At 36.1% G+C, this 26,929-nt stretch overlaps 1 protein-coding gene across 33 annotated transcripts in view; it reads right to left on the bottom strand.

The window, feature by feature from the left end:
• Nucleotides 1-26,929, bottom strand: part of rbm47 (RNA binding motif protein 47) — a 365,648-nt gene that overhangs the window by 170,205 nt on the left and 168,514 nt on the right. The window contains exon 1 of one of the 33 annotated variants that reach the window (XM_069924864.1): nucleotides 24,137-24,302. The exons of 30 other annotated variants lie outside the window; for them this stretch is intronic. The gene's annotated coding sequence lies outside the window, so the exon portion shown is untranslated. Of the gene's footprint in view, nucleotides 1-8,838; nucleotides 8,858-9,231; nucleotides 9,251-24,136; nucleotides 24,303-26,929 lie in introns of those variants that run through there. 2 more of the 33 variants (XM_069924868.1, XM_069924865.1) reach the window with 2 other exon arrangements.

Here is a 26,929-nt window from a genome sequence, read left to right as displayed (position 1 = left end):
ACTTTATCAATGATTCTTAAAATTAATTTGGAACCTTGCCCATTAATTGTTTTGTTTCGTTTTTCTTGTGATTCAGGTAAACTTATATCAGCATCTCAGGACACAGTTTTAGCTTTTACCATATTGATAGCCAGATGAGCAATTTTATTGAAAAGGAAAGATGATGTAACATCCTATTTAAGTTTAGATAAAATTAGATATTGTAGCAGCCCAGGGCCTCTCCGCGGGTCAACACAGAAAATGGCCTTCAAATGCTGCAATCGAGCAAGCAGCACGTGGGATGAGAGACCCACTCCCATTGGCTGCAGTAATAGCGGTTGAATCAACCAATCACTGTCAGCAGATCGCAGGGGGTTCAATCCGGACCTGCGGATCCAAGGCAGCCAATCAGCAGCCAACTCCACTTAAGCTACGTCCCAGTGGTGACACGGCTGGCTGCCTATAAAAGGCAGAGCTGCATCTCAATAAAGTCAGTGTCAACCACACTCCCTTCACGTGAGAGACTTCTTTCTATAATTTCGAGCTATAACTGTAGCGACTCACTACAATATAATAATAAAGATAGAAAGTTTCAATTTATGAAATTGTGGGGCCCATTCTTAGAATTTTTTATAATTATTATATGTTCCGGCGGTTTTATTGCCTGTTCTCCGGGGATCGCCAGTGGTTCCACATTATTGATTTTTCAAATTAATTTTATAAGGTAACTTTGATTAGAGAGAGGGGATTGATTAGATTTACTTTTAGTTTTTTTTAAAATATATTTAAAAAGATGTTGATAGCTTAAAACTGAATGAGAGAAAACAACAATATTTTTTGAACTTCTGAATTAAAAATTTTGTTAAATTCAATACTTCATGAAATTTAAATTGTATACTTCAATAATAGTACATTTGTTCATTTGTTAATCACTGCTATGGACATGGCAGCAGAAAATCTGGTCAAATCTCTTTGTGGTTTTGAAATGGATATTTTCTCATTTTAACCACCCTGTGAGGAGCAAAGAGCCATTCTTTAACATGGGATTAATGACATCTAGAAAAAATTGCTGTTTTTGATCCATTAGGAGTCTGAAATGTGCATTAGCCTATCAGCATCTCTATTAGCCACTTAAATAAGTTACTCAGAGGTCTATTCACAAAGGAGATTTTGTTTATTCCAGGCTTATATCCAGAGGATTTCTCTGCCCTCTTTCACTTGCTAGTAAGAGGTCTTATTAATTTTGATGAATGTGCCTTCCTTAAACAAATTTGAATTGACACCAATGATAAATTGAAGGCTTACTAGTAGGAGTTAGGGGAATGGTACTTAGTGCAGTTATTAAACAACTTTTAAAAGTCCAGCAGGGAAGAGACATCAATGGAATCGTGAGAGAAGTGATCCTTTAGTGATGGGCCTGTGGCAGGAGGAACAATTTAAGTGAAGCACTCACATACTTCCTTATGAAGCAGGACTTCAGTGAGAAATAGTTCACGCAGTTCAAAATTGTCTCCAGCCCTAAATGCATTTGGGTATGTGATGTTTCTAGTAGTTGATGTTTCTAAATCAAGGACAATTTGCAAAGGGTTACAAGTATGCTTTCTTCAGAATCTCACTACTGCACTCTACACATTGTTGACTAGAAAATTCGCCCACAAGTTTCTGTTTGTAATTTCATCTTCTAAAATGATAATGGCATTGGATTGTGATAGACTCATATTGTAAATGCACTGAATAGGATTATTTGAAAACAGTAAATGCACAATTACAGGTTTTTCAAGGACCTTCCTTACATTCACTAAAATAAAATAATATGTGCAAAATCATTATTTAAAAGCAGATATATTTGATGTATTAATGTAATACTCTAAAATCTAATATGCCAATTTCACCATAAACCCCCACTAAAATAATTTCTATTGCATAGTTTTTAAAAATGCGAACACATACAAAAACAGTGAAAGTCTCTTCCTAATCCTCACATATTTCTCTTGGGAAATTTTTATCAGTTTCGGGATGATTGCATGTCTTAAATCAGAGAATTATATCAGCTATGTAAAACTTTATGATATTGTAACTAGACAACATATCTTGAGAGAGCACACAAATGCCACAAAATTCATTGCTATATTTAGTATGTTGTAAAAGGGTCATCAGAACTGGAGTAAAGCGAGACTTAGTTTAACCTTTATCTAATGCAGCAATGTTCAAGGTTTCAAGGTAATAAAATCTTGAGATTTATTGCTGAAATTGGGAATGGAAAAATGTTGCAGAGGCACTCCCAGCCATCTACTAAAACTTTGTTCCTTCTAAGTTCCATAACACTTAAACAATTAAATAGCAAATAATCTAATCTTTCTGAATTTGTATCTCTATATTGTGTTTTCAATTGCATCAAAGGTTCCATTTTAGAAAGGATAATATAAACATTGTGGTTAGCGCAATGCCAGTGACCCAGGTTCAAAACAAGTGCTGTCTGTAAGGAGTTTGCACCTTCTCCCTATTTATACATGGTTTTTCCATGGGTACTCTGGTTTCTTCCCATGTTCCAAAGAAATACAGGGTTTTGTAGGTGAAATGGGTGATGCCAGCTTATGGGCTGGAAGGGCCTGTTATCATGCTGTGTCTCTAAATTATAATTAAAAATAAAATTAAAATTAAACAGGAAAATATGTTTAGAGGTTTAATATATGACTTTTTTATTCTCATATTGGAAGACTCACAAGGCACATAATCCCAGCATCCTTTCTCCTCACTTGCTAATTTAGCATGTATAAAAGTCTACAATGGGGGACATGAAATAAATCTCCATCGAACTAATTTAATTCTCTGCAAATTGATAGTTTAAGGACCATTGTAGATTCACTTTTGATGAAATGCTTTTATTCTATATTTTAAATTTGCTTCCTGCCATGGATAATTTTTTTTAAATATCCTCATACATACTTTTGGGATTCCCCAAGAACCTGTTCTTAAACCTCTACAATTTCTCATCTGCATTCTATTTCTTGGCAAAAGCTCAGAACACCTTGTCAATTTCATTATAAATTGATGACAGCCAACTCTACCTTAGATCCACTTAATTTTAAATCTACTCCCTTCAATTCTTGCAGCAAATTTTGCTCCACATCCACTAACTTAATCACTCTTCGTATTTATTTGAAGAAAAATATTGAAACAATGTCCATACTGTCACTAGGGCCACATATTTTAATTTGTGGAACATTGGTCAATTCCTTCCCTTTGACCTCCAGGTGACAATTTCAACCTTCCTCTGTCTAGCCCTTTTGTTCTCCTCATTGAACTCTAAAACCAGTGAAATGGGAAATAACCTTTGTTTAAGGACGATGCAACTGATTCTGTCTTTGATGCCAGATAATTAATTGACTGGCTGGAGAACAGAAAGAGAAACTAGAAATGGTGAAATGTCATTTGCAGAAATCATGTTACTTTTTGGGGAAAAAAAATTGTTGACCTTGAAGTAAATATCATCAATATAGCAACAAACACAAGCTGCTTTTTGTACAGGAAAAATGATGTTAATTATTTCAAATAAGGGAACTGAATCGAACAAAAACACACCAAAATGCTGAGGAACTGGCTGAGTTCCTCCAGTATTTCTGTACTTTTACTACAATCACAGCATCTGCAGACTTTTGTGTTTCATTCAATTGAATTGAACAGTAGGACTATTTGAGATATGAAAAACGTTAAGGTTACCACTTTCAATTTTTAATTACAATATATTTTGGCATACAAGTTGTGTCTTGAAACTCTCAAAAATCTCTAAAAAAAAATGGGGGAAAAAAACACTGGATGCCGATTTGGCGTACAAGTCGACTCTTGAAAACCCAAAAGAGAAACTTTTCAACAAATTTTCATTGAAAATTTTATTAACAAAATTTTTATTTAACAAAAACACATTTAAAATACTTCAAAATCACCATCATTATCATCGTCTGAAGCAAAGATCGTGGCAAGCACATCCATACCATCACTGTTTAAACAGTCATGATACGGGTCCCAGATTATATCTAATGAGGTGGCTTCAGTTTCATCTTCAGTGTCCCACATTAAATCATCTTACGTGCCATCAGTTGACAAGAGATACCACACTTTTTTAAACAATTTTATTACAGTCTCTAATTTTGCTTTATCCCATGCTTTGAGCACTAAGTCGCATAGCCTATCAAGTGATGCAGCACACATTGCCCCACCTATTGTAAATGACTTTTCTGCACTCGTCATCCATGTATTCCATTCCTCGTACACATGGTCTTTGAATGGCTTGTTCAGGCAGACATCGAGAGGTTGCAATAAAGACGTCAAACCACCCAGGATAACCGCCATGTTAACATTATTTTGTACTAATCTACTTTTAGTCTTGTTAAGTGGCTACGAAGCATGTCCCAGACCAGCAAACTGTGTTCTTAGCGTAAACCGCCTGGCCACCTGCTCCACACATTGTCTAATCATAGTTTTGGACTATTTTCATCCATCCATCCTTTTTTCATGAAAATGTACAAAAATACCAGCTGAGAATTTTATTTTAGGTTTAATTTTATGTTTGAAGATTACCATGGGTCTTAACTTCATCCCATTGGCCTTGCACGATAACACCACGGTAAACCTCATCCTTTCAAGGCCTATAATTCTGGTTTGCATGGTTTTCACACCTTTACATTCCACTGTTCTATTGCCTATCATGTTGAAATTCATGAGGGTTTTGTCCATTTTTCCAATATTTGCAATGCAAACTTGTGTTTTTGATGGTTCCGTATAATAAACTAGTGAAAACTTCAACTTTATGATTAAGACCTTTTGGTAGTTTCTGAGCAGCTTTTGTTTTTTTGTTGTAATACCAGGTATATCCTGTTCATAAAATGGTTGTGCCAGCCTACTGTAACTTCAAATCTTTACTGAGATCTGGGTGCAACTTTGCCCACTTCAGTGCAAATGCTCTTATTTTATTTCAAGTGATCTTGCCTCTGTTCATGTACCCATTCTGCAATGTGATTTTCCAACTCTGGCCAATGCGTGATTCCTCTTCTCATTGGTATTTTTCTTAAAGTCTCTTCTTTCGTCCTGGAATCTCTTACCAGCTTCTCATATATATACAATTTTCTTACTGCAGCACAGTTGTTGGTTTTCTTGGTCATTTCTATCACTTTTACTTTAAAACTCTCTTTGTACATTAGTTGTTTTGATGGACCCTCCATGATAAAAATCACTTTCAACCAGCAGATCAATCATCGCAATTTTTGTGGGTCGACTTTTATGCTGACAAATCACCAACGTCTCAGGCATCACGATTTTTGGAGGTAGACATACACGATATATGATAAAACCCTTGAAATAAGGCTGAAAAAGGAGGGGGGGTTGACTTTTGTGCCAGTTGACTTATATGCTGAAATATACGGTAATCCTCTAACATACATCATATCTAACCAGTTCAGACTCATATTACAGAAGAAGTCTTAAAATCTGAACTTTTGGGGATTGGGTCAGTCCAGATTTTTTAATTTTCTGGATTCTCGGGCAATGCTTTTAAAATTCAAATTTAAGGAAGAACAAAGAAGAAATGAACAGTTACATTTTGATAGTTTATCCATAAGCAAATACAGCATGCTTCATTTATCAAAATGAGCAGTTTTAAAGAAAAATAACTTTAATAAGTGTGGCACTTGTTCCTGTTGTGCAGCTGTGGCCCTTACGCACACAAAAGCCTGCTAAGTTGAAAAAGTTTGAGAGTTTTTGAAAAGTCCGGATTCTTGGATTTCTTCTGTATATGTTATTTTGCACATGTTAAAATGCAGTCACATTGGTACCCACCTAGACTGATGCTGCAGCTGAGAGATACTATTAAATAATATGGCAGATATTATCAGCAAAACCACTTGTTGACGGCTTCCTTGGGTGGAAGTGGGAACAATGGATAGTCAACAGGAGGTTACAAAATTGACGCACTTCTTGCACCTGAGAAGGATCAAATACTATTTACAATAGATATCACAAATGCATGTGTCTGTTGAATGCTTTAGATTTTCCAGCAAAATGAATGTATAATCAATAGTAGAGGAATAACAGAGTCAAAAAAGCAAACAACTTAAGGGTTAAGTGAAGTGATTCAATGATCAGAAATGCAATGAGTTATGAAGGTACAGTATTAATTTCTGCAACTGTGTGGTTTGTTTAAAGGCAACTTTGATCTAAAATTCTATAAGATGAAGTGAAATTTTGGAATTTATTCTTTGGCTGGGTTGGAGGCAAGATTAAATTTATTGATATAAACCCTAAAACAGCTTACTATAAGTTGCATGGTACGACAGCTTTATGAAAACTGCCAGGGCCAGTTTACTTTTGGAGAAAGAAAAGGGTTTTTTTTCCCACCGTGGTGTCCTGTGCAAATCACATGATGGTACATTTCAACATATTTATGTCATCACAGTGTGTGTTTGCTAACAAACAAAAAATAGTTTGCCAAACACTTTTTTCATGAAGATAGCGCCCTTTTAGAAAAGATTTTTTGTTAGCAACATCATGTAGGACAAGAGTAGTAGAATTTGGTTCAAAGAGGTGTTTGTGGTAGTACAGATCTATCACCAATGTATATAATGTATATAGTTACAGTATCTAGACTGTGCTTACAGCGATTGGCTGATAGCTTAGCCACGCCATCTGTCTGGGCCTTAAAGGGTTGTGTCCCTAGCCAGGTCGGATCATTCCGGACTGGTCGGCCACCTGTGAAGAGCTCCTGTCTTTTGCTAATAAAAGCCTTGATTTGGATCAACAAGTCTTTGATTCTTTTGACGAGCTCTACAGTGTTACACTGATTCAGATAAAGGATCTGTACTCTATAATGATAACACTGGCCACATACTTGTTTAAAACAAGGATGAGGCAAGACCTTTTAAGAAGTGGAAATTATGTTTTAATTCTTTGCTCCTTTACTATAATATTACCATAAATAATGCAGAAATATGACATTGTGAACATACAATATTATGTGGGGCAGCACAGTTAACATAGAGGCGAGTATAATGCCATTACACCACTAGCGACCCTGGTCCAAAACCGGCACTGTGTGTAAGGAGTTTGTACGATCCCTCTGTGACCTGTGTGGGTTTCCTCAGGGTGCTCCTGTTTCCTACCACCCTCCAAAAAGTGCATTAATTTGTGTATATGGGCAGCACAGGCTCAGGGGCTGCAAAGGCCTGTTAACATGCTATAATTCTAAATTAAATCAAATACTTTACAGCTTGACATGTTTCCACTGTCCTCTCTTTTATGTTGTTAACAAAAATGGTTTCATAAATTGTTCCTGTGATAATGTACCATTTTCAAGCCTTGGATGCCAAATTATCAGAACAATAGGGGTGCAGGGTGTGTTTACCAGGAATAAGCAGTGAAAGCAAACTGTACTTTAGGGTTAGATGGATTGGCAGAAATTTACAGTTAATAATAATGCATAGTGGATAACCCAGCTGTTATTTGAACATTGTAACAGATAGAAACCCAATCATATCAATAAAATACAGCAACCTAAATACCACATTTTGGGCTGCTACAATTTAATTATATATAGATTCTTACTTCATTGGATTTAATCTTTTGTCTTGAGAATTATTTTAAACTAACATTAGAAAATAACAAAAACTGTCAATCAACATTGCTAAATAATTAGTTCTTTTTTTAATATCTGGAGTATTTTGATTATTTTATTGACTTTGAATTATCCATACCTTGCCATTTCAGTTAAACATAAAATGTGTGCTTCAAAAAGAGCTGAAAACAAAATTCTCACCATTTTTAAATGCGCTTTAATGAGCACTTGAAGAACCATAAAATGAAGACAATGGACCAATTAAATAGCACCATTATTTTGGCCAAACCTTCCTGTTTTGTGCCATAAATTATCATGATCATAGGAACAGACTGGACTAAAGAATTTATAGGATTAACATCTTCTAAGAGTCAATGAGTGCTGAATTAAATGGTGGGGCTGATGGTAATGACGTATAGAGAGCAAGGTGGACTCTGGTCTAATCCATAGCCATGATCAAATTGGGTTCTTTTTCCAATGAGAGAAAGGACTTTACGACATTTGGATTTAGTGACCTTGAGTTAGGGAACCAAATTTTCAGTGCATTAATGTAAATTTCAAAACAGCAAAATCAGCCATTCTGTGATGCTCACAAAGTTGAAAAGCCTAATGCCACCCAACTACCTAATATCACTAGGCTCGTCTATTGGCAGCAAACTGAAGAAAGCTAATTGAGTGACCAAACTGTTTGGATGAAACTGGCCTAATTCTTGACAAACAGAATACCAACAGATTATAAAAAAGTGTAGCTGATTGAAGATTAAATAGGATATTTGGTAGAAACTACTGTTCAATGAGTTCCATCTGTCCATTCTCACCCACTCAACACAGATCTTCATTATCACTTAATGAATTTGAAAGTAAGCAGACCTTTGTTCTAAATATATGCAGCTGAAAATCAGAAAGCACAATTCAAGCAGTTTCATTTTGCATTTCATCTGTATAATTGCAAAATAGTGAAACTGGTTTCCACATCCTGCAAAGTACTGAAACAGATTCCTGTCACAATGAATTCAATCTCATCCATGGTCATGATCTCACATTACAACATGCCACTGTTTCCATGAAGTAGACTTTTGCGGTACATTCAATGAATCTCTATCCTATGCCTAACAGGAAGAACATGTGTCAGGTTACCAGTTGAAATAAAGCTGCCAAGTACTAGAACAAAAAATGACCTAGCTATAGTTTAAAGATTCATTGCTAATTTGAGCATCTTATGTACTTGTTTTAATCTAGTGCTCACAATAGCCTACCTTACAGTAGTGCTCTCTACAGGCCTCAAGAGATGCAGTTTCCCATTTCAGGGGATCAGCAAACAAGCTTGACAGGAAATACTGGTTTAAAGTTTTCATGTCAGTTGTGAAATTGATTGCCACACTGACTTTTTTTGTTCATCAGATCAGGTGATCAAGGTTTAGATACATTTTCCATTTTGCATCTTCCAAGATCATTAAAAAAATACATGTATCTGGCTATTTGCAAAGTTCTTAAAGAGTTAAGGGCATATATTATGATGATGAGTTATTGCCTTATGTGCATGTTTCGGTCACCATCACAATGCAACATCTCCAATGAGCACTGGTGCCCATGATAATGATACTGCATTTATTGTCATATACATTGTACATATCCATTGAAATACTTACTTGCTGCCGTTGAACAGGTCCTTGTTTAAAAAAAACTACAATAGTAAATTTAATTGAATTAAAAAAGACAATAAATACGTAGATAGATAAAACCTAGAGTAAAAAAGGTGACTTGCAACAGTGCAGACTGCCCTTTTGTGGTGTTGGAACAATCCATGATATGTGTACCATGGGATACAAGAGTCTGTTGGAAAGAAACTTTTCTCAAATCTAGAGATGCTGGTTTTCAGGCTTCTGTACCTTCTGCTTGATGGTAATAGTGAGAAGTGGTTGTGACCAGGGTGATGGGGTGGGGCGGGGTGTGTCCCTTTATGATGTTGGCTGCCTCACCATGCAGTACCTCACATAGATATCTTTAATGGATGGGAGATCAGAGCTAGTGATGGACCTGGTTATGTTTGCCACCTTCTGCAGCTGTTTGTGTTCTTGAGCACTTGAATTACCAAACCAGGCTCAGATGCAACCAGTCAGTATAATTTGCACAGTGTATCTGTAAAGGTTTGATAGAGTATTTGACATCATGCCAAATCTCCTCAGACTCCTGAGAAAGTAGAGACATTAGTGTGCCTTCTATACAGTTGTCTTTCAACGAGCATTCAGGATAGTATTTATAGGTTTTTTTTCACAGCTGCTGCAATCCAAAAGATTGGAATGGAAATGAGTGACTCATTCCTGTTCTGAAATTTTACATTATTGCAGACTGCCTGTAGTCTAAACTGAACTGCAGATGGTCGGCAACAATGGGATAAGTGACATTGTGACGTTGATCTATGTTCAGCCACAGGTCTACTCTGGAAGGTTGGTTTGATAAATGCCAATGGAGAAAAACCGTCATTTATATGTAAAAAAACATAATTGAGAACCTCATAAATTTTGTATAAATGGCAGGAGGAGCTCACACCTCATACACAACTCACCCATCCTTTGTGTCTCACCTTGTAAACTTAGAGAGAGAATTATCCATGAACTGAGCTGTTTAGCACATTGAGTGACTTTTGCAACATATTGCATAATTCAGAAATGGGAAACAACATGATGAGTATTGGTTCCCACACATTTTTGAAATCTATTTCCACAATACTTTTCTTTACAATTCTAACCATAAACTTCCCAGGTGCCCCAAAAACCCTGTCTGCTCCACTGAAAGCTTAACTGAAACTTTTCTTGCATCAACTGAAACTGAATATTCATCATCTCTTTCTATACTGAGACAATTTAATGGATACTTTTTTTAAAAAAAAACGAATGTACTTGTTTGGCTGCAGTAAAAATGAATTTTGGTGCATAGGCACATTGTACAGTGGAACCCCAATTTAATGCGACCCTATTTAAAGTGAACCTGGATATAACATGATCAGCCAGCGGACCCCTTTTTTCATCTTCCTGGAAATGAAATTGTTTTCAGATCAAAATGGAAAGCACCATTAGAAGATGAAAATCTGACGCATTCAAGAATAAAAATCAAACACTTAAGTTGCACACGACCTCAGCATACCTGAATCTCAGGAAGGAAAGTTACGTGAGTCGCTTTGGAAAGTTGAGGAAGAGGTGGGACTAAAGGACAAATGCATGAAGACAGCCAAAGATGTCAGCCTTGATGATTCACCATACGAGTGGTTCATTCAAGTGTGCTCAAAGGCCCTCCCATTTCTGGGCCTATTCTCAAAGCTCAAGCTGAGAAGTTTGACCAGCTAATCAACAGTTGAATCTAACAGTTCAAAGCTAGCAATGAATGTCTAGACCAGTTTAAACACTGTCACGGGATTTCTCAAGTGTTACTGTCTGGAGAAATTCACTCAGCTGACAGTTCTGCTACAGTGAATACTCAGCAGAACTAAAAACTCTCTTAGAAGAAGGTGGCTACAAGTGTACAACTGTTATGAAATAGCCTTCTGCTACAAATGATCCCAGACTACACACTGACTAGCAAAGATGACACCCATCGACAGGAGGGGTTCAAACAATGCAAATATTGCAAGACATTGTGGTTTTATGTTAACAAGACTGGAACTCATAAGTTAAAAGAACTCATGATTGGCAAATTTCTCTCACCCTGGTGCTTCCACCATGTCAACATGAAGTCATTACTGTTCGAGTACACACTTAGCAGCAATGCTTGGATGATCAGTGTCATCTTTGAGGATTGGTTTTACATAACTTTTGTCTCTGCTGCCTGCGCTCATTTGTGTAAAAAGCTAGAACACAAAGCTCTTCTTTTCTTTGACAGCTGTCCCGCCCACCCGCCAGCTGCCAACCTGTTAAGTCACGACGGAAAGATCCAAGTTTCTTACCTCTCAAAGAACACTAAATCTAAAATCCAGCCCCTAGATCAGGGGATCATCTCCATGTTCAAGCACAATTACAGGCATGAATTAATTCTTTGAATTGTAGACAAATCAACAATGGTGGAAGGCTATCTGAAAAGCATGAGCATTAAAGAAGTTTGCCACTTAGGTAGGAAGGTCTGGGTAGCAGTCAGCTCCTCGTGTGTGGAAAAGTGCTGGGACAAGGGTCTGGGTCCAGCCTTTTCATCATGAAAATCCACCAAGGAAGATGAAGATGATGATAATGAGGAAGAATTCTGCGGCTTCACAAATGAAGAGGTGGGTGAGGAGCAGAGGCTTTTTCAAATTAGCAAAGAGGATTTTCACCAGTGGTTCTCTGCCGATGATGAATGCCCGACATATGAGCATCTAATGGACTTTGCGATCGTTCGTAATGTTACTAAAGCCCTGGTTTCCAAACCACAGGAGGATGACAATGAGGAGTCTCCAGCCCCATCCCTGAAAGTGTCTGAAGCCATTGAGTACCTCGAGGCTGGTCTCTACATTGGCTAGAGACCCTGGATGTGGACCACAGAAAACTCCTCCAGCTCAGAAGCATTTTGGATTTCACTCACCACCAGTGACCTGCTGCGTTCAGGCAACAGACACTTGGTTGCTTTTTTAAGAAATAAAATGTTGATTGTAAGAAATTAAAAAGATGATTACAAATACAGGTATTGTACTTTCTTTATTTTTTTGAAAACGGTGTTTTTGTGACCCTGACTTAGCATGACCCTGCTGTTTCTGCAATCTGAATTTTTGGACCTGAGCTATCGCCATATTACGGGGTTCCATTGTATGTTGAATTTAGAGGCTGATGGGGTGATAGGTGAGGATGAGGGGAACCCTGTCCTTGTTGCTTGGGGATTGGGGGAAGGGGCCAGGGCAGATGTACAGGAAATAGAAGAGATGCAGGTGAGAGCTGAGTTATGGCAGTAGAGGGGAAGCAAATATATCTATAATTTAGTAAGAAAAACTTGTAGATTGGCATACCAGAATAATTCAGTATGACTGAAGGCATTATTCAAGGGTCAGAATGATGTAGCTCAGGAGACCACTTGGTCAATCATCTCCTTGCTAGCTCTCGAATAAACATACTGCATTTCTTCAAAAATAAATTATGAGAGAATGATTTTGTAACCATATCTTCCTAGATCTTTCTCTCATAGGAATGAAATATTTAGCGTTGGCTCAGTTCTTGCACAATGTAACATATGAAATTCAGAAGTTGGTGTTACCTACCATGGTCTTAGGTCCTCAGAGAAGAACAAATACATTTCAAATTATTTTGACACAATAGAAATCAGATTTGATTTCTCAATTTCAGAAAAAATAAAACAAATATAAAAATGGGGAAAAATTGTACTTCAGCATTGTGGACCATTGTTTCATAAACTGCCAATTTAGCCCCATTTGATTCACTGAGTTCCCAGGTAGGTTTGGTTGAAAATTTTTCTCAAAATAACTTTTAAAAATTTTTTTTCATTTTGACGAACTTGTAATTTAAAAATTACATTGAACTAGTCTGTAAAAAGTCTCTATTTCTGTGATCTATAAGTTACAGTGTTGTTTATGTTGACTTCACAGTGATGATGTCCAAGTGCTTTCATGTTCAACAATAGTAAGAACAGGTTGAAGGAATAATCCACAATAACTTATTAAATGAACTCCACAGTCAGTATGTCACTGCCAATCATGCAGATACTGTATATAATATTGTACATTTGAATATCTGTATTATAAATATAACAGTTATACTTTGAGGACAAGACACAGAGAATGTAACATTGCATTGATCTTCTAAGAGAAGGTACTCCAGAATAGCAGAAATAAAATACATTTTTAAACACTTAAATTTTATTTAAATGGAAGAATATTGCCCCACCTACTCATGATCAATGGTTGTCTGACATCATGTTCTGTTTGAACATGGAAAAGATTCATTTGTAGCAAGGTCACTACAGCTACAGCTGGGTTATAGTTCTTGGTTTTAGCCCTAAGGCTGTAGTTCGAATCTGCTGGAGAAGAAAGACACACACACACCAGTAGAGTGTATTGGTCGCTGAGTTTATTCAGTGGCAGCTCTACCTTTTATAGATAGCTAGGCCACATCACCACCTTGAGCACCTTGGCTTGAGAAGGCATATTGCCAATTGGTTACTTTGGATGCCTGGGCCCTGACTGGGCCTTCTGGAAACCACCAGCAGTGATTACCCAGTTTCACTACTCTGCCAGCGGCCTATGGAACCAGGCATTTCAGCCCGCAGAATGCTTTGCCGATCGTCGCATTTGACAGCCATTTTCTGTGTCGGCCTAAGGCGCAGGCTGCTACATGTTATTCAGTTAATGATTCAGAAATTGTAGGAGGTAATTTATGACTAACTTACTTTATAATTTTACTCCAATGTAGTTAAATTGTCAGAATTGCATCTTTCCATATTCTTTTTTTAAGAATATTTTATTTAAGAATTTTAAAACCACATCTACAATTATTAAATGAATGAACTGAAAAAAATAATACATATGTGGTGTGTGTATGTAAATGTACCCTAATCCCTCCTTCCCTCCCTTCATCCCTTCTCAGCCCCCACCCACCTACCCAACCTTACATAAGAAAAAACAGAAAGAAAAAGTAAGGAAAATGCCAAAAAAGGAACAAAAAACACATCTCATTACATATAATACTGGAGCCAAGGGTTACCAATGTGGTGAGTTTTCAGAGAGTCCTTCAAATTTTCCAACCAATACCTTGTAAATATGAGTTCCATATTTTCAAAAAAAAATTATATTTATTATGTAAATTAGAAGTTATTTTCTCAAGTGGAATACAAAAACACAATTTTGCATGCCATCTCTCCATCCTGAAATCTGTATTTGATTTCCAAGTAATGGCAATGCACTTTTTAGAAACTGCTGAAACTAATTGTAAAAAATCAATTTGATATATAGTTAATTTTAACCTAAAACTAATCACTTTAATACCACCCCAAAAAAATAACATTGGATCTAGTGGGAGATTTTCCTTTAATATTTTCTCCAAATATTTTTTTTAACCTCTAACCAAAAAGATGTAGATCTAGGACACTCCTATGCAGAATGATAAAATGAACCAATTTATTGATCACATCTAAAAAATAAATCTGATGCTGCTAAATTCAACTTTTTTAAATTTTTGGTGAGTTAAATATAATTGATATTTAAAAATTACATTGAACTGATCTATATATTACATTGATATATATATCATACTATCCTTACAAAGTTGCTTCCAATCATTTTCATCTATTTGTCTCCCTAAGGCAACCTCCCATTTCAATCTTGATTTATGAATTCCTATTCTAGGAGCAGTTTTTTGAAGTAATTTATACATCTCTTAAATAAATTTATTCATACCACCCTTAATTATTGATAATTCTAATTCATTTTATCTAGGTAATCTCAAATTATGACATAACTTATCATTCAAAAAAGCTTTAACTTGATAATAACGGAAAAAAAAGTATTATTTTGGATATTAAATTTTTCCTTCATTCATTGAAAAGTAATAAATTTACCTGCTTCAAAACAATCTATACTTTTTATCCCCATTTGACTCCAAGTACTCAAAAATTGATTATTAATAGAAAAAGGAAGAAGTCTATTTTGATATAAAGGTGTTCTTCAGGAAATTAAACCTTTTCCACCCATCTCATAATCTATTCCATAATTCAATCAAATGTTTCAAAATAGGTGTATCTCTAATTCCTGTTAATAATTTAAAATTCCATTTATAAATAAAATCCTGCATATGATCTTCACCTATTTTACTCAATTCTATTTTAACCCAAGTTAAAGATTTCTATAAATCAAACATTCCATTAATAAATTTCAATTGGGCTACTATATAATTCTTAAAATGAGGAAGTTGTTATCCTCCTAATTCAAACTTCCAAGTTAATTTCTCTAAACAAACTCTAGGCATCTTTCCTTTCCATAAAAAATATTTAAAATGTAAATCCTTTAAAAAATTGAGGTATACCACAAGGAATTGACTGAAAAAGATAATGAACCCATGGAAAAATATTCATTTTAATACAATTTACTCTACCCATTAAAGTTATAGGTAAATCATTCCATTTATTTAAATTATCCTTAATTTTATTAAATAAGGATAAATAATTTAATCCATATAAATTATTTAAATCATTATAAATTCTTAACCCCAAGTATTTAATTTCATTTTCTGACCATTAAAATTTTACCAATGGCATAATTTAATTTTTATCCCAATTAATTTTATAACCTGATATTTCACCATATACTTTCAATCTTGTATATCAAGAACACCGCATATTTATAGGATCAGTCATATAAATGAAAATGTCGTCAGCAAATAAATTAATCTTATATTCCTCCGTACTAACTTTAATAGCCTTAATACCAATATCCAGTCTTATTAATTCTGCTAATAGTTCAATTGTTAAAACTAATAGGCTCTTCCCCTTGAGGGTAGGAGAGATTGGAATGAGGGGTCATGTTAAGGGTTACGGGGCAACACTTTAGAAGTAAAGTAAGAGGAAGCTTCTTCACTCAGAGAGTGGTGGCTGAGTGGAATGACCTTCCGGAAAAGTTGGTTGCAGCAGGGTCAATTTTGTCATTTAGAAGGAGGTTGGATGAGTACATGATGTGAGGGAGTTGAAGGGTTATGGGCAGGGAGCAGGTAGATGGTACTAGAGGAGTTCATTTAAATCGGTGCAGACTAGAGGGGCCAATATGGCCTGTTTCTGTACTGTAATGTTATATGGTTATATATGGTTAAACAAAGCCAGAGATAGAGGACATCTTTGTCTACTTGACCTAGACAATAAAAAAGCTGAAGAAATTTGTCCACTTGCTACAACCTTGGCAGAAGGATTTTTATATACTTTTTAAATTCAATTAATAAACGAAGATCAAAAGCCAAAATTTTCTAACACCTTAAATAAATAATTCAATTCTAGCCTATTGAAAACCTTCTCAGCATCTAAAGCTAACACCACTGCCAATTCACCTTTCTTTTGAGATGAATGCATTAAACTAATCAGTCTATCAATATTATCTACAGATTCAAAGGGGTGAATGATCTGATAAAATCCTAGCTTTATATTCTGCTTGCAAAGCTCTTACTTGTAAATTTGCTGACATTAAAAATGTATCTATTCTTGAAAAGGTGTCATGGCAATAAGAATAAAAGGAATAATCTTTTTCTTTTGGATTTAACCTTTGCTAAATATCAACCAAATTCAAATCCTTCATCGAAGTCAAAATTCTTTTAGCAGTTTTAATCCTAGTAACTGATTTTTGTGACCTATCCAAATTGGATCTAAACAACAATTAAAGTCTCCTCCAATTAGAACATTTTCATGTGCTTCAGCAAAGTACATAAAAGATTCACTAATAAATTTTTCATCATCTACTTTTCCACATTCTTTACATTAATTTATTTTTATCTTCATTTTTCTTTTAATACTAATCATATATAGGATCTGGCAATGTGGTTAGGTAAGGGGTTTGAGTTTTTCTCTTCTACTATTTTCTTCTTTCTTTTTTTGCATTAGTTTTTTCTAAAAAAGGTATGTACTATTTTGAATATGCAATATGGATATGATTTACAATTTATGTACGCTAGTGTTATACAGAATGTTTTATTTAGTTTATGTAACTGTCCATATCATCTTATTGAATTGTATCTTTTTTATTTGTATGTTTTTTATTAAAATCAATAAAAATAATTTAAAAAGAAAAAAGAAAATTCAAGATCCCTGTACATTTTCCTTATTTTTGGACAGTTTTTTAAGTCAAGTAAAATGCATTCATTTATTGTTAACCAAGGAAACTTTTGAGATTTTTGATCCTGTATGATATGACCAATGACCATTGCATAAAGTACCAAAATACTTTCGTGAGGTTACTGAGTACAGTTCACAGAGAAAAACTGCTATCTGATATCTGTATTTTGCATTCCTTGAATTAGAAAGTTAAAAATTTAATTCCCAACCTGGCATACAATCCTAGATGGTCAAAATTAGGAAAGCATTCTCAAATCCTAACTTGGTATTCCATCTATTTATTCAAGTGGGCACGAAAGAATTCTACAATTTTATAATGACAGAAATTATTTAAGTAGCTGATCAATTTTCGTTCCTCAATAAATGTCTCAAATAATGAATTGACTCTTAATCTTAGAGCAAAAAACACAAAAATACTGGAGAAACTCAGCAGGACTTTCAGTGTCGATAGGAAATAAAGATTTTTTTTACCAAAAAGAGATTTCATTCATCATAAATTATTTATAAAAGGAAAATCTTTGAAAGTCTCTTCTCACCCTTAGTTTTGTATCCATATATTTCCATCACTGTACATTGTTAAATTCATTTATATTTACACCATTATCACCACTGTGGCATCTTGTCATTTCTCCCCCCTCTCCCTCACCCCATTGGCCATGGTGCTCCCCATCAGTCTCAGCCTCTCAATGCCTGCTAATGGAAGGAGTCTAGACTGTGGCCCTTCCCCACAGTGCCATCATATTGGCTGAGCCCAGCTTCAATACATCCCTCAGCACATATTCCTGCAGCCTAGAATGTGCCATTTGGCAGCATTCCCACATCGACGTGGTTAGTGCAAAGCTGTTACAGTGGCAGTGATTGGGACCTTGGTTGGAATACTGCGTTGTCTGTACATTCTCGATGTATCTGTGTGGGTTTTCCCCAGAGGCTCCAGTTTCCTCCTACCATTCAAAATGTACCAGGGATTGTTGGTCAATTAGGTATAATTGGGCAGCAGAGGTTTATGAGCTGAAATGGCCTGTTATTATGCTGTAAGTCTAAATTAAAAATAAACTTTGGGTTTTGGGCAGACCAAAGTGCATCTTCCAGCAGTTCTGGATATCTGACACTGTGTGCATCCCCAGTTACAGCCCATAGATTTGTCACACTGCTGCTGGGTAATATTAGAGCCACCTCCTCCCCTGATCAATTTTCATCTTTCCTCTCCTTTCCTCTCCTTGCTTGCTCTCAGGCCTTTCACACCACAAACTGACTTCCATGGTCTGTTAGCCCTGCTATTTCTTCCTTTCTCCCACAGCCTTTTTATTCAGGTTTTGCTCATACCTTGAAGAAAGGCTCAGGAACAAAGTCTTGGTTATATATCTTTACCTCCTATGGACACTACAAGATCTACTGAGGTCCTCCAGCATTTTTGTGTTTTTTCTACAATCCCAGCATCTGCAGACCTTAGTGTTTCACAAACTTAGATTTGTTAGTGGGTCTGGGGTGTGTGTATATTGATTGTTGTGATTGGCTACAAAATTGTTTGAATCATTTAATGTGAAATAGTTTCAAATGGTCAATTGACATGGAAGATTCCTAATTAAATTCGTTATTTTTTTCTTCTTTTATGAAGCAAATGGGGCCTTAAACAATGGAAAATCCTGCAATATCAATCTTATTTTTTTCCATGGTGCTAAAGTAGAATTCCAATGGAATTAAATTGGTTTCTGCTATCCTGATCTAGATACATTGCTTCTCTCAATGCATCCTGAGTGCTCTATTCACATTACACATCTGATTGATGCTGAGAGGATTTATAGTATGTCACTCAATGAAGTTTGGATCCTCAGATTTTTTTTATGGGTCACTGTGACATCACTCATACAGTATTTGATGATGGAGGAGAGAATTTACATCACTACTCTGTGCAGCAACTAGTTAAATTCATTTATGCCCGACTTTTATCCCAATTTTATACACCACTGCCATCATGTAGAATATTGGATATTCTGATCCTGTGATGAATTTTGTTCATTGGAGTTTGCCTTAAAGTAGGTTTTCCTCTGGAACAAGCTGGCAGGACAATCCAATGATAGTTTATCGTAAAATCACCATTATCACTTTTTGATAAAGACAAGTCATGTGACAATAATCATCTGGTTTGGAATGTATCATTAAAAGAACAGTCATGCCATCAAAGAATCCAAAAGTCAGCTAAAAGAACAAGTTCAGATACACAGATCAATGAATAGCAGGTTCCATTCACTGATGGAAATCTATCTCTCTTTCTGAAATTAATCAAATCTGTCCAACATAGAGATTTATATAATCATAGCTCATACTCCAACTAGAGTACCAGTTCTGTCTGAATTAAACAATTCCACACTGTATTACTGCATAGTTTTATGGCGTGACAAGGATCAAAAGATTAGCTATAATTTCACTGAATTGCACCTTTGCTATGCATTATGAATGGGACAGCATTTGCTTGTTCACTTTTTGCACCAATTAAAAGTTAATACCCTTCCTGAAAATGCTGTTCCCACTGAGTTAAAGCAGAGCACATTATGCTATTATTACTATTATAAAATATTAAACATTATCTTTTTATGACCATTACAAATTCCAAAATTGACTTCTGATTAGAAACTTAATTTATTTAAATATGTTATTTTTAAAAAGTAAGGGTGTAGTTAGAAAGGAGCTTAAAATATAATTCCATAAACATCTATTTGTGGAAAATTGAAAAACAACTATTTTACTGAATAATTGCAGAAAGATTACCCTATCAATTATATTGTGTTGCAACATAATACCTGTTATAATGTTTAATGAAGAATATAAAGGGAAGGGTTGTTCTCAGACTATCCATAATGGCCTGTGTCCTCACACCTTTAGTCATGCACAGCAGTAGCCTTATTTTTGTAATATTGTTACTTGCCAGGACTTGCAAAATTCCACAAGCACTAAGGCTGGCACAAAGATTTGCTTGTACTTGTGCCAGATAGTTGTGGTAGCAAGGGGGAAGATTGATAATAAAACTGTGAATCAACAGGAGAATTTTGGCAATTTCAAGACCATACAAAAATACCCAATTAAGTGAAGTTATAGGCATGGATTTTCAATCCAAGGATGTCAAAGTGGATTTCCTTTCACAACAAGATGTTGGTGAAATCTTTTCTGGTTAAATTTTGTTTTGGGCTCTTAATTGATGCCATTTGTGATGTTTGAAACACTTTGATGGTGGAGCAGAATAATCCTGTTAAAGAGGAGCTGTAAAATGACCTTTCACCAATGGTAATGGGCAGCTGACCAAGAAGGGGGAAATGGGATATCAAGCAGGGCATCTTTTGCAGCACTATGAGATCAATTTCAACATCAATCCTCAGGAAAACCACTACACTTTATAAAGACAGTGTCAACTTCATCCCTAAGCAATTGTTTCAAAAAGCAAAAAAAGAGGATTGGACTGCTCAAGGTCATCAACATGACATATCTCCAGTGGTCCTTTCCCAAACTGCAAGTGGTCACCAGCAATGCTGAAAATACAGCAGTAAAATGGCACTAAAATTTGGAACATAATTTATAAGATAGCAACAGTGAATACATATTTTGGTAAACTTGTTAACTTAATAAAGAAAACACATCTCTTATAACTCTAATTTTGTTCACGTGATTCATTGAAGATGCAAGGTTTTCAATGTTTCCTTATAGATTTCATGTATTGATTTAACTGATTTGGGTAGACTAGGAGGATATAGATTAAAAGGGGAGTTTCATTGGAATTGTTAAACGCTTGCTTGCTCTCAGGCCTTTCACACCACAAACTGACTTCAGTAGCATGGAACATGAGGGGTCATGAGCAGTGAGGATAGCTTGTAACTGTCAATGTCTATCTCATTCTGCAGCATCTTTCCACCATTTTGGATTACATGCGCACATGAATGGTTTTCACTAAGAAAAGGAAGCCCTTCCTATTCAGGAAGGTTGCAGGGTATCAAAGGCATGTAACCTGTTGATGGTGTATGCAGTTAATTATTTCTTGCCTGGAAGTGAACCTGTAATAACTGCAAAGCTTACTGCTCCAAAATGAAAAATTCACTTTTCATGAATGACTTGGCTCATCCTTCCAAATAAGGTATTTACTCTGCTTGTTGAAAGCATTCACCAATGAGTTTTGATGGAAAAAATTGAAATGCATTTTTATGGCATCTATCATAACCAGAAATGATCACAAAATGATTTATGACCTATTTAAAAATGCATTCATTTTTGTAATATGCATCCTCGTGGCACCAACTGCGGCCTGTTCACAAAATACAACTGGAGACAATAATGCACCAGTACACGAATACCACTCATTGTGGGCAGTTCTGTCTGATCAAAGTGAAACATTATTTTTTTAATAATATTTTTTAAATAAACATTACTTTCTAAATCTAGTGCTCTACAACAATTAATGCTTACTTATACAATTTTGAAAATATACAAAGTTTGAAAGCTTTATTATCTGCTTTATTGCATGCACTGCTCACATTCCTATGCAGATCCATATTCCCCTTCGTATTTTGCATGTGTCAATTTTGAGTTTGAAATCTTCAAAGCTTAGCTTAATGCAGCCCTCACTCAATATTCAATCATGCTTATTTTACAAGGCCCTCAAACAAAGAGGAAAATAACAATTGTAAAAAGCTTTTCACAACCTCAGACTTTCAGATATGCTTCAAAGCCAAAGAAGTACATTTGAGGTCAAGTCACTATTGGAATGTTTAAATGAATTTGCCAGAGGTGGTCATGGTGGTGATCTCATAGGTTGTCTATATGGTCAGTGGGGGAACAATTGTCGTGCATCTGGTCTGCAGGGAGGAAACTTTGTAATCACTGAGGTTAAGGAGTTGGTTGGGGAGAATTTCCTTGTGGTGTACCTATTCTAAAGGTACTGTGACACCCTGCTCTGGCTGATCAATGTGTATGCCTCATCCATGCGGAGTGAGAGACTGACAATCTGTTGTGTGTGTGAAACCAGTCAATGGGTCCCAAGGGCAACAAATCTAAGCAAAGGTTGTAGAACAATAGTTTTTTTTAAACATGCATAGGGAGTCACACAAACATACACACTCTTGTCAGATTAAATGACATGCTTGCAACCATTTGCACATAGAAAGCTATACAATCAAGTTGCAGTATATGATACCCGCCACCCCTTGATATCTCTAACATCTCTTATTTCTGGACACACAATACTACAGTTCCCAACCCTTTGTCTGTGCACACCTTACCACAGTTCCCAACCTAGAGTGAAGCTAGAATTCATCCCGAAGAAAAAGAGGCAGATGGTTCACACATGGTAGGCTTTATAGTACCATCAGCTGGAGAGTCTGGCCCAGGTATTAACAAGGCAATTAAAGAGGCCAATGACCAGGTGTGCGCAGACCTGTGGGAAAGGCTTGACCTTGCTTGGCAGGTAAGGTGACTTCTGACTAGGTGGCAAATAGAGAAGTCACATAGCCCTCTGCAATCCACATTCCCACCAGGTTACAGCCAGTGAGGGTCACATGAACCCCTGTAATCCACACTGCACCAACCTTCCAGCAACTCCCACTAATGCAGGTGATGTTCAAGCCATTTGTTCTAGCTTGTAACTTCAACTGCATCTTTGACGTGGCTGGACAATCTGGAGTTGATAAAGGTCACACAGCTATGTGATGTCTTCAACCAGGGGCATCACTTGGGTTGGTGGAGTAACCCCCCCCTCCCCCCCACCATGGACTTCTTCTCATACCAGACCATACAAAATCCTTAATATTTTTTGTGCGAATGTTAATTGTAAATCATAATTCCCATTTATCACTGAATGTAATGGCAATAGTAGTGAGATAAACAACTAGCAAAATTAAAATTACACCTTTAAATTACAATATCATATTACTTCATTCTCAAAAAAGTTATTGATATATACTAATTACCACAATACTGTCGCAAAAACACCATAACATTTGACAAAAGTGCAACTATGAAAACACCAGCAGCAATGAAAACAACAGCTCATGCTTGTAGTGTGTGCAGACAAAACTATGTGATTTGAAGCGTCATTGTAAATGGGTAATGACAGCGCATTAGAAGGTTCAAAAAGTAAATTAGCTTTGAGTTTTAGCTTTGTAAGTATATTGATGCATGCAAGATGAGATTATGAAAAATGTTTTTATTGTTATAATTAACTACAGGGATATTTTTATAAAAATGAAAAAATTCTGGTGAAAGACTGCATAAAAAATTTATAGACAGTCATTTTCGTGTCACCCCCTCTGATGGTCTCACCCAGTGCGGTCTACACCTCCACCCCCCCCCCCCCCCCAACAGTCCCTAGAGACGCCAGAGCCTTCGACAATCCTACAGGTGAAACACAGTCGCAGCCCACCTGGTTGAGATCGAACAGCTCAATTCGGTCTCCAATAGATTTCATCTTTGCATTGAAGGCTTTCACAATCTGAAACACTGACGTCACGTTGGTGTTCTTCTCTGACCACTGCCTCCTCTGCACCTCCTGTCACCTCCAGGAGGACAAGAAGGTATGCAGAGGAGCATAGAAGCTGAACCATGAAGTTGCTGACCCCAGGGAACATAGAAGAACTAAAAAAGGAGTTTGCAGGTTGAAGAATTGTGAAACCCCTCTTTGAATCCCCAGTGAACTGGTGGAAAGTGAACAAGGAGAACATTAAGAGATTGTTTATCCTCAAGTGTATTTGGAGAGAAAGACAGAAGCAGAGGAAACTAAGCCAACTCCAGACTGACCTGTAGCAATTCCTCCTTTTGCAGTTGAGAGGGGTGAATGCGAGCGAGGAACTCCAAGAGGAGAAGAGCCGGCAAGTTGTGCTATTTAACTCAGAGACTTCCAAGATCATCTTCCAATCCAGAGTCTGCATAGTGAAGCAGGAGGAGATGTGCACAGGGAGCTTTATGATCCACAGCCTTAAGGAAGAGGATTGCTCAATCACATCCTCGCAGACAGGCATACAGAAGATCAGCAGCTGCTTTTATACCAAACTGTACAACACTATAGCTTCCAAAAACCTCTTGCCCTCTAGTATGGAAGTCTTAGTTGACAGCAAGCAGGAGTATTTGGACCAGCCAATTATCCTGGGGAGCTTCTGTTCCTTTGTGTCGAGTGAAACTTCCAGAAGTGATGGCTTACAGTTGAGTTACATATGGCTCTTGGATATCCATGGAAATGATCAGAAGGGTCACCATGTACATGTCACCAGACGATGGGGGCCCTCATCCTGATGTCCATCCTCAAGTAATCCCTATGCCATACGTGCTCTGTGATTAGTAAAGGATTACTTAAGGTGGGATGTGAGTGGAAAGAAAAAGTTTGAAAACTACTGTTTTAATCATACCTAATTGACTCATTATGTGCATGGTTTCTTAACTCCAAAGGAAATGAGCCAATGACAACTTTTCTCAAGCAAAATATTTCAGTAACAATTGGGTCTAGAGCAGTGGTTCTCAACCTTTTTTCCCACACTCTTACCACCTTAAATAATCTCTTACTAATCACAGAGTTCCTATGGCATAAGGATTACTTAAGGTGATATGTGAGTGGAAAGAAAAAGTTTGAAAACTACTGGTGTAAATTGAAATGGTGCAGCAAGTATCACTACATTCTCAGAGCAGCATCAACCCAGGTTCAATCCTGACCTCCAGTGCTCTCTTTTTGGAAATCACAAATTTTAAAAAAATGTATTAGTTGATAGGTTAATTTGCCAAAAAGTGGAAGTGGAATCTGGACTGGATTCAGTGTTTATTGTTTTGGAAGGGATTGCTAGTCAAATATAACAAATGCATATGTCAAAACAAATATCAACTCAAATGACTCAAGGATTTATGGAGATGAAAATAAAAATGAATACTTTGTGTGATGAAATGTCAACTGTGAAACAGGAAATGAGTTAAAAGTAATATTAATAAATGTATACAATCAGTAGACACTGTGCAAGATAATTTTAAGAATATTGAAACAGCTTTCTCTGAGTGTCAAACTCAGATAGAATGTAATAGAGAAAAAATGGAAAATGTGGAAGGCTCTTTTGTAGATTGGGGATTCAGAAAGAGATTTAATGAAGAAGATTGATTCATTGGAAAATCAAAGTCAGAGGAATAATGTGAAAATAGTGGGTCTTCCAGAGGATATGTAAGGTGCTGACCTTATAAAAAATTTTAAGCACTGGATCCCAGAGGTGCTGGGAAAAGAGTTTTCCCTGAAGTTTTGGAATTGGATAGGACTCATAGAGCTTTGAGAAGAAGACCACTTCCAGGACAAGCACTGAGAGCGGTCTCGATTAGTTGTTTAAAATATCAAGATCAAGAAATAATTTTACGTATGGCAGTGCAGAACGCAAGACAGAATCGATCTCCATTAATGGTTCAACGTAATAGGGTGTTTTTTTTATGTTGATTTGAGTCAAGAGGTTATTAGAAGACAATGAGAATTTAATATGGCTAAAGTTATTTTGTGGCGAAAAGGCTACAAGTTTGCTTTTCGTTATCCTGCAATTTTGAAGGTTTTCTTTTGAAATTTTCAATCTCAATTTTTTGAGAATGATCATGATGCTTTGGTTTTTGCCAACTCTGCCGGAATTGCGAAGAAATGGATCTTCTCCTCCGTTATCTCCTAAGAGGAGAGTGAAAGGAAATGAAAATGGACATGGGAATGGAAAGAATGGAAAGTATGGAAAGAATGGAAGGAAAGAAGAGATGACAGAGTCTTCTTGATGTTGAAGATCTGGAGCAATCACTGGGCTTGGAATCATTGGGTTGAATATATGGACTGTATTTGATTGTGTTTGATTAAATAACCATATGTATCTGGCTGGGAGGGGGGGGGGTACATGACACTGAAAACTTTGACAGTCATCTACCACTAATGGGTTTACCACACCAAGTTTTTTAGGGTATTACTACCTTCGGGTGTTTTTTTTTTTTGTTTTTTTTTGTTGTTGTTGTTTTGTTATTTTTACTTTTTTTTAGGAAGTTTTTCTTTTTTGGAAGAATTGTAGAGGGGAGCATTATTTTATAGTGTATAATTATATTAGTAGTTTAAAAAAAGATGTCTCAATTGAACTTTGCAACTTTTAATGTTCAGGGGTTTAATAATCCAATCAAGAGAAAGAGAATATTGGCCTATATAAAAATAATGAAAATTGATATTGCTTTTTTTGCAAGAAACACATTTGACTGAGAAGGAACATTTGAAATTGAAAAGGGATTGGGTTGGTCATGTTTTCTCTTCGTCTTTTAATTCTAAGGCAAGAGGAGTAGCGATTTTGATTGATAAAAATTTACCTTTTGAATTGGAATCTTTAGAGTATTAAGAGTGAATTGTAAATTTTTTGCTGAATCATGGACTTTGTTGAATCTTTATGCCCCTAATATAAATGATGAGTGGTTTATTTCAGAAGCTTTTTTATTGTTAACTCAAGCTAATGAAAATGTTTTAGTTGGTGGTGATTTTAATTGTGTTCTTTACCCTTTATTGGATAGAAATCAAAAAAGTATAAGGAAATCAAAGATGGCAATGCAAATTAA

The sequence above is a fragment of the Narcine bancroftii genome, chromosome 3, assembly GCF_036971445.1.
Source record: "Narcine bancroftii isolate sNarBan1 chromosome 3, sNarBan1.hap1, whole genome shotgun sequence".
Taxonomy (NCBI): Eukaryota; Metazoa; Chordata; class Chondrichthyes; order Torpediniformes; family Narcinidae; genus Narcine; species Narcine bancroftii.
The sequence above is the reverse complement of the archived record's forward strand: the minus strand, read 5'-3'. Positions and strand labels throughout refer to the sequence as shown.